The sequence below is a fragment of the Dipodomys spectabilis genome, unplaced genomic scaffold (genome assembly GCF_019054845.1).
Source record: "Dipodomys spectabilis isolate Male_0828 unplaced genomic scaffold, ASM1905484v1 ptg000312l, whole genome shotgun sequence".
Lineage (NCBI taxonomy): Eukaryota > Metazoa > Chordata > Mammalia > Rodentia > Heteromyidae > Dipodomys > Dipodomys spectabilis.
In genome coordinates this window covers 893,994-903,657 of record NW_024870989.1, presented here as the reverse complement: position 1 = coordinate 903,657, position 9,664 = coordinate 893,994, and the positions used below count along the sequence as shown (strand labels likewise).

The 9,664-nt window shown below is 41.0% G+C and overlaps 1 pseudogene; it reads right to left on the bottom strand.

Annotated features, from left to right (window-relative positions):
• Positions 1–240: 240 nt before the first annotated feature.
• Positions 241–338, bottom strand: LOC122127823 (annotated as a pseudogene).
• Between the last annotated feature and the right edge of the window lie 9,326 nt (positions 339–9,664).

Genomic DNA, 9,664 nt, shown 5'->3' with positions numbered 1-9,664 from the left:
ACTTCAGGCTCTGTTAAATATCTCACAATATCTCCTACAACTACAAAACTGCTCTGCACACTAAATGAGTTCCTTACATATGGACTAAGGAGACAAACAATAATCTCTTAGGAGCTATTAAAATATATATAGGCATTTCTTTATATTCTAAGTGGTCCCAGACTTCTAGAAATTGAGAGTTTGGCTCTAAATATTTGATTGTTCCTTTTCTTGCCATATAGCCATACATTTGGAATATTTTAAAATATGGAATGCTCCAGCAATTTGTTTGTCATACTTATATAGGAGACATGCTAATCTCTGCATCATTTCAATCTTAGTATACAGTATATGTTGCTGTAGCAAGTACTTGATATTGCTTTCTATTGCCTTCAGCATGTTGATGCTCTAGCCAGCCCTTCTTTACTGTTTCTACAATATGCAGCAATGGATTCTACAACAAATATAATCAAATAAATATAATCTCTAACAACTGTAATTATTCCATATTATATATTACGTTGTTATGTATTAATGTAATTACTAATATGTATTTGATTATAGTTTACAAGAGAATAAGTAACAGCAAAACTGTTCAGGCTGTGGCCCATGGGAGCACTTGTTCACTTTGCAGATGCCCATCCCTAAAATAATATAAACTAGTCTTCTTTCCTCTCTTCCCACCATTACTATGTGTTCACTGATGATTATTTAATAAATGAAGTCACCTAAGAACCAAATCTACAATTTTATCAGCAATTCACCTTTATATTATCCCAATAAACCAAGACAGGAAGAGATGAAGAAGAAATTAGAGAGCTAAAAATGTCTTAAAAGTGTGGTGGATATTAAAGCAGATAGTTGTGACAGAGCTGGTGATATTGTGACACAATCCTCTGGTGATATTGTGACACAATCCTGCCAAAGTAGGACAGGCAGGGAGGGAGAGGAGGAGGAGGAAGAGCATCATAATGATCCTTCTCAACACTTCTCTGGAACAAACTTGAATTGGTTTCTTCAAGGTGGGGGTGATGGGCTTGAGGGGGGGACCCTTTCTCTGAATTCTGACAAGGAATCAGGAAATATTGCAGTCCCTCAGGCAGCCCAAGTAAGCACAGGAACAAGATAAGAATTCCTCACCTTGAGCACTCACACTGAGCTTTTTTTTGAAAGTTCTCAAACCTTCATGATGGAAACAGTTTTGATCCTCACAGCAAGATCTGTGAGGCAGGAAGGATGGGGAGTCTGATCTTTAGTGAGGTAAACTGAGTCAGAAAGGAGCAATTGTAGGTCATCCAACACCAATGCCTGCGTTTCTTTTTTTTATTTTTTATTTTTTGTGAACATACTGTACAGAGGGGTTACAATTACATGGGCAAGATACTCATCCAGCATGTATTTATTGATCACCTATTATGTGGCAGAGGCTGTGTCAAGCGAAGGTGATCTACACAGCACTTGCTCTTAACTTAGAGAACTGTACATTTGAAGAAAAGACCGATAAATCATTAACATAATAACAGGTTTTAGTTAATATCATAATTTCTGATTATGTTACCATAACATGGGAAATTATAGGACAATATTGTTAGAGCAATGATATAAATATACCAGAGGAAGATTTCAGGATCAAGGAATCAGAAAGGGAAATTCTGAGCTAAAAGGTAGTGAAAGCAGTGAAATTCCTGAAGGAGCCAGGTGCTGGTGACTCACACCTGTAATCCTAGTTACTCAGGAGGCTGAGATCTGAGTCTATGTGATACCCTACCAGTCTAGCTAGCTTGCAGTAAGCATTGCATTAGATTGGTTTAGCTAGCGTCTTCCTCACCCCCAGTGTCTTCTAAATACCAGCTCCATGGCTAATAAAGTTCTACTTGTGGCCAGGCCCTGGTGACTCATGCCTGTAATTCTAGCTACTCAGGAGGATGAGATCTGAGGATTGCAATTCATAGCCAACCCTGGGCAGGAAAGTCCATGAGCCTCTTATCTCCAATGAACCATCAAAAAAGTTGCAAGTGGAGCTGTGGCTCAAAGTGATACAGTACTAGCTTTGAGCAAAAAAGCTAAATTAAACATTTTGTACATCAAAGGAAAATGAGCAAATATGAGTGAGGCAGGAAAAAAAGAATCACAAGGACCCAGAGAAACAAAGGATACATGTTTCCTTTCTAAGTGGAAGCTAGATAGTTGATACATTCATAAGTAAATACATTGGTTGGTGTGCAGGTATATGCAGATACATTCACTGAAATACAGTAAACTCAAATGTCATCTCAAATATTGTGTAATTCCTTAGAAAGGCAAAGTTCAACAAAATAAAAATAAACAACAGGAATCAGGTACTCAAAAGCAGTAGAGTAGGGTCAAGGAGAAATGAGTAAATGAATGAAGAAAAGGAGAAAACAGTCAAGAATCATATGTATTTCTTACAAAATGAAAATGAATGAGGGGAGGAGAGGAATGGGTGAGAATTTTGAAAGGAGTAACATGGACCAAGACATATTGAATTCATCAACTGCTTTGTTACATGACAACTCCATTATACAATGATTTAAAGACAATTCCAGCCAGGCACTGGTGGCTCATGCCTGTCATCCTAGCTACTCAGGAGGCTGAGATCTGAGGATTGCAGTTCAAAGCCAGCCCAGGAAGGAAAGTCCGTGAAACTCTTATCTCCATTGAACCACCAGAAAACCAAAAGTGGCACTGTGGCTCAAGTAGTAGAGCACTGGCCTTGAACTGAAGAGCTTAGGGACATCGCCCAGGCCCAGAGTCTAAGCCCCATGACTGACCAAAAAATAAAAAAGAGACAATTCCAAAACATTCAGAACAAATATAGTGAAAGAAGCAAGGCAGAAGTAAAAAAAAAATATTACAATGAAAGAACTGAATTCGAGGACTTACATTTCAATCACTGGGGTGTCATGATTCTGTGTCAGTGGCATACGTTGCTGGCTCCTAGAGCCTCAGTTTCCCTCCTCTGGTGAGAGAAGGATCTGGGTCCCAGAGGGTGCCCTTCTAAATCTGAGGTTCTCTGCAGTTCTACATTGCTATTCTTGTTCCTCCAGAGAAAGACAGAAAGAAAGACAGAGAGACAGACAGACTGTGCCATGTGAGCCACTGCCATGCCATGGGGCCTGGTGCAGGATAATTTATAGTGCCACATTGCAAACGGAATATATTTGCCAACCACAATCTTGAGTGTCATCATTATTGGCCTAGTGGGAGAAGTTTATTTCTTCCCTGCCCTTCAAATGTTAGCACAAGGTGAAAAGACTGGCTGTACTTTTCCTGGGCTTTGCAAGATGTAAGTCTGTAAACACGGAGACAAATCCATTTCAATGTCTGGCTTCAGGAGGAGGGGAAGGGGCCATCTAGAGCTACCATTCCAGCAGGGTGCAGTTCATTCCCACAAATATGATTGGAGAACCTACCAGGTACCGCATTTCCCCCCTCAGAGATCATTCTCTGCTTTAGTTCCATCTGTCATCTGTTCTTTATTAACCACATGAACATCTTATAGTGCCAGGTACCAGTGGCTCATGCCTGTAATCCTAGCTATTAAAGAGGCTGAGATCTGAGGATCATGGTTCAAAGCCAACCCAGGTAGGAAAGTCTGTGAGACTCTTATCTGCAATGAACCACCAGAAAACCAAAAGTGGAGCTGTGGGTCAAAGTGGTAGAATGCTAGTCTTGAGCAAAAATGATCAAGGACAGTATGCAGACCCTGAGTTCCAGCCTCAGGACAAGCACAAAATAACACCACATATGCACACACACACACACACACACACACACACACACACACACACACACACACACACACACACACACACACACACCACATGCGCACACACGTATCTGAATACATAAAGTTTCCTTATAGATAACATCTTTCCTGTGAATTCTCCCAATATGCCCACCAAACTAATGGTAACCCTTTCAAGCATTTGCCCAACATTAATACCGCACTTCATACCTGATCAGCAATAGTTCAAACCCTAGTATCATCAAAAAAAAAAAAAAAAAAAAAGAACAAAAGAAAAAATGAAAGAAAGGGCTGGCTGGTAGTTCCTGTCATCCTAGCTCTTCAGGAGGCCAAGATCTGAGAATAATGGTTCAAAGCCAACCTGAGCAAGGACAAGAACAGTCTATGAGACTCTTATTTCCAACAAGTGGTAGAGTGCCAGCCTTGAGCAAAAATCTTCAGGGAACTGAAGGATCTCTATGATGAAAACATTTAAAACCTGAAAAAGGAAATCAAAACAGAACTAAGAAAGTGGGAAAACCTCCCATGTGCCTGGATTGAAAGGATCAACATTGTGAAAATGGCAGTACTTCCCAAGGCTATCTACAAATTCAATGTGATACCTATCAATATTCCAACCTCATTCTTCAAGGAAATAGAAGAGGCAATCCAAAATTTCATATGGAACAATGGAAGTCCCCGAATAGAAAGAAAGAACAGTGCTGGAGGAATATCAATACCAAATTTCAAACTCAACTACAAAGCCATAGTAATCAAAACAGCTTGGTACTGGCACAAGAACAGACATCAGGACCAATGGAATCGAATTGAAAACCCAGAAATGAACCCACAGACCATACTATAGCCATCTAATCTTCGATAAGAGAGCTAAAATAATAGAATGGAAGTACAGCTTCCTCAGTAAATGGTGCTGGCAAAATTGGTTAATCACTTGTAGAAAACTAAAGCTAGATCCTTCTATATCACACTGCACCAGAATCAACTCCAACTGGATCAAAGACCACGAAGTCAAAGCAGAAACTCTGAAAACATTACAGGACGGAATAGGAGAAACCATAGGTCTCTTTGGCACAGGCAGAAAATTTCTTAATAGAGACACAGAATCACAACAAATCAAAGAAAGGTTGTACAAATGCGATTGCATGAAATTGCAGAGCTTCTGTTTGGCAAAGGACATAGCTAGCAAGATCAATAGAAAGACCACGGATTGGGAGAAGATCTTTACTAGCCATACAATTGACAAGGGTCTCAAATCTAAAATATATCTGGAACTCAAAAAATTAAATCCCCCAACAACAAATCCTCAAAGAAACAACTGTCCAATAAATAAGTGGGCTAAAGACTTAAAGAGAAACTTCTCTGAAGAGGAAAGAAGGATGGCCAATACACACATGAAGAAATGCTCAACTTCCATAGCCATAAAAGACATGCAAATCGAAACAACATTGAGATACCACCTCACTCCAGTTAGAATGGCTATAATCAAGAACTCTAATAACAACAGATGCTGGAGGGGATGTGGACAGAAGGGTACCCTACTGCATTGTTTGTGGGAATGTAAACTTGTTCAACCACTTTGGAAAGTAGTATGGAGGTTCCTCAAAAGACTCCACATAGAGCTACCCTATGACCCAGCAATCCCACTTTTGTGCATTTATACAAATGATCCCAAACAAGACCATACTAAAGCTATCAGCACAACTATGAATATGGAACCAACATAGATCCCCCTCAGTAAATGAATGGATCAAGAAAATGTTGTATATACAAAAAGAAATTCTATGCCTCCACCAAAAAGAATGACATCTCCCCTTTTGTTAGGAAATGGGAAGACTTGGAAACAATTATATGAAATGAAGTAAGCCAGGTCCAAAGAAACATAGGTTCCATGGTTTCCATTATTTGCAATAACTAGTATATGTCTGAGACAAGCAGTAATGGTCAGATAAGTTGATGTTAGGCAAAATGAACGGAAAGATAATGACTCAAGTGGTTTTTCTTTCTTGCTATTGTTTCTAACATATTTATAAGATGATTTCTTTGTTGCTTTGTATGTCCCTCCCCCCACAGTATAACCCCTGTTTTCACTGTATTTGATATTGGTATAATTTGAGGATGGGAAGGAAAAAAAACAAATTGTTTAATTAGGGATAAGGCTGACCCATTGCAACAATGAGATGTACAAGATGTTATGTTGAAAAATGAACTTTACAACTTTGGCTGGAGAAGGGGAGGGCAGGGAGAGAAGAAGGGAGGGCAGGGATGGTATGGGGAAACAAAGGAGGAGGCAGCAATGCTTGGTAAGAAATGTACTCATTACCTTGCTCTTGTAATTGTATCCCCTCTGTATGGTATCTTCACAATAAAAAATTTATTAACAATAATAAAAAATGCTCAGGGACAGTGCTCAGGCCCTGAGTGTAAGCCCTAGAACTGGCACCAAAAAAGAAAGAGAAAGGAAGGAAGTTAGGAAAGAAGGAAGGAAGGAAGGAGGGGAGGGAGGGAGAGAGGGAGGGCAATTTGAATGTCTCATTTAGTAAGCCAATGGCTACTGTTGGCTAATGTTTTGGAGTGAATTCTTGTTTAATAACGCACTATGAAGGTTCTCGCTATTCTAAGCCTGTCAATATCAACCTGAGACCTATACTTTCAGATTTGATTCTGTTTTTTGTTGTTATGTTGTTGTTGTTTTGGTTTTATTTTTTTGATGGCTGTGGGACTTGAACTCAGGGCCTGGGAGTTGTCCCTGAGCTCTTTTGCTCAAGGCTAGTGCTCTACCTCTTTGAGCCACAGCTCCACTTCTGGTTTTTGAGTAGTTAATTGGAGAGAAGAGTCTCACAGGGATTTTTCTGTGTGGGCTGGCTTTGAATCATGACCCTCATATCTCAATCTCCTATTCAGGATTACAAGCCTGAGCTACCAGCCCCCAGCTCAGGTTTACATCTTTATCTGTGAATTATATGCCAAGCTACAGCATCCTCTGTCATGAAGATGTCTAAAACCATTGCAAATGGACTAAGTAGCAGGAGTAGCAGGCTCAGAGACAAGACCCTGGGCAGGGCAGCAGGGCCACCTAAGCCAGGATGAACAACTAATGACCCAGGTTTGGCAGAAGATAGAATGCTGAGGTATCCACTTCTCCTGCACCTACAATATGGGAAGAAATAGCCTGGCCTGGCCCTTTCCATTCATATGAGGTGGGGGAAAAGTACCAAGGAGCTAATTGATCCATAATATTTATGAGAAACAGTAGAAATAAACTCCTCATGCAATTGGTATATAAATCATTTCAGCAATGAATAATGATACCAAGACAGGTAATTTATTTTAAATATGAGACACTTCTGAAAGCCTGGGCTTGGTGATTATGCTTAAAGTACTCTCTAAGCTGGTGTGCTGGTATTTGATGCCCAGAATCCTAGCTACTCAGGAGGCTGAGATCTGAGGATCATGGTTCAAAGGCAGCCAGGGTACAGACAAATCTGAAGGATTGTTTTTTGCTGGTCCTGGGGGCTTGAACTCAGGGCCTGGGCTCTGTCCCTGAGCGCCTCTGTGCACAAGGCCAGTGCTCTACCACTTGAGCCACAGTGCCACTTCCAGCTTTTTCTGTGTACGTGGTAGTAGGGAATCAAACCCAGGGCTCCATGCATGTTAGGCAAGCACTCTACCACTGAGCCACATTCCTAACCCTGAGGGATTCTTATCTCCAGTTCATCTCAGTAATAAAGCAGGAAGTGGAGTGGAAATAGCTAAGCAAGAGTGTGAGGCTTTGAGTTCAAACCTCGCTACCAGCACAAGAACAAAGATAAATCTACAATAGTATATCTACAATGTACTATTCTGGGCAAAAATGAGCTCCTGTAGCCCAGAGGTATGCAACCTAAGATTAGTTGGCCATACAGGTGTTATATGAGGAGAAAAGCTTAGCAGATCAAGGTTGGGCTGGATGTATTTCAAGGACCATGGGCCAATGACACCAAAAGGGACAATGAAGCCAATCCCAGTGGTTCACACCCTGTAATCCAAGCGACTCAGGAGGCTGAGATCTGAGGATTGAGCTTCTAAGCCAGCCTGGGCAGGAAAGTCTGTGAGACTGATCTCCAATGAATCACCAAACTCTCCATCCACTCACGCAACTCTAAAACATCTCTATTGAAGAGTCATATGCATATATACACACACACACGTATTAACTGAAGTATGGCTGGGGTGGAGGGAGGATTTGGACAACTTACAAAAATGAATACCAGCAAGCCAGAAATTGAGATATTAATGTTGGGATGATGAGCTCTAGGATGAGGGGGCAGGCAAATGAAGAGAGGAAGGGTACACAAATGCAATCATAATAGTCAATGTATATGTGTGTAAATGGAACTAGGAAAATTGAGGGGAAGGAGAGGAAGGATAGAAAAGGTGGGATTGATCAAGATGCATTGTACTCATAGACATGTTGAATTGAAACTCTCTTTGTTCAGCTACCTAAAGATAACAGTTTTTTGTAATGTGTGTGTGTGTGTGTATGTGTGTTAAATGAGTAAATGGTTGTTGAAGTGATAAGACATTCCAAAATCTCCAAGGCTAAAGCTTCTGCAGCTAGGCTGCAGTTATGCTTTTGTAGCTTATGCTAGGACAGATAAATCAATTCTACCAGAGCTGCAAAGCCCCACCTGGTACAAAGGAGAGATGTGATGGTGGGAATCGGTGATGAGACTGATTAGTCATGTCTTCCCTACATGATCAGAAATGGCTGCAGGAACAATTCCTTCTTGTCAGGTATACTTCATGCTTGCCCTACATGTTGTGAAATAGACTTTTCACTGCTATCTCTCTCTCTCTCTCTCTCTCTCTCTCACACACACACACACACACACACACACACACATACACACACATACACACACACACACACACACACACACACACACACACACATACACACACACAGAGCCAGGAAGAAGGATAGACTGGAATAAAGGTGTTCATTGAAGTGGGCTATAATCTAATGAGGAAGAAGATGGCTCTCAGTCCCCATGGAGCCATCTCTGATTCCTAGGCTGAGGGCTTTGTAAGGGGTACTCCAGGGCTTCTCTATCAGCAGGTGACCTCCACTCTTTAGCCTCCTTGCTAGAGCCTCCTGACTCCTTGCTAGAGGACATCATGCATATTATCTCATCTCATCTTTTGTTGTTGTTCTGGTCCTGGGGCTTGAACTCAACACCTAGGTGCTGTCCCTTAGCTTTTCACTCAAGCTAATGTTCTACCACTTGAACAGTTCCATTCTGGCTATTTGGTGGTGAATTGGAGATAAAAAAAATCTCATGGACTTTTGCCAGGGTTGGCTTCAAAGTTATAACTGTGAGATTCCTATGCCCAGCTGGCAAATTATTTCTAAAGCAAAATAGGCTAGTGGTTTATGCCTGTAATCCTAGCTATTCAGAATGCTGATAATATGAGAATCAGGGTTTGGAGCCAGTCTAGGCAGCCAAATCCTTGAGACATTTATCTCTAATTAACCAGCAGAAAAGCTGGAAGTGGAGGTGAGACTCAAGTGGTTGAACACTAGCTTAGAAAGAAAAAGCCAAGCAAGAATACGAAGCCCTGAGCTCAAGCCATAGTATTAGCACAGAAAAAAAGGAAAGGAAGGAAGAAAGGTAGGAAGGTAGGAAAAAAGGAAGGAAGGAAGGAAGGAAGGAAGGAAGGAAGCAAGGAAGACAGAGAGAGAAGAAAGAAGGAGGGAGGGAGGAAGGGAGGGAGAAGGAAGGAATATAAGGAGAAAGAAATGGAGAAAGTGAAAGAAAAAAGAAGAGAAAGAAAGGGAGGAAGAGAAAGGAAAGACAAAAAGTAAAAAGAAAAAGAAAGGCAGTCAGGAAGACAGGCAGGCAGGCAAAGTCATAACATTGAATGCAAATCCTGGCC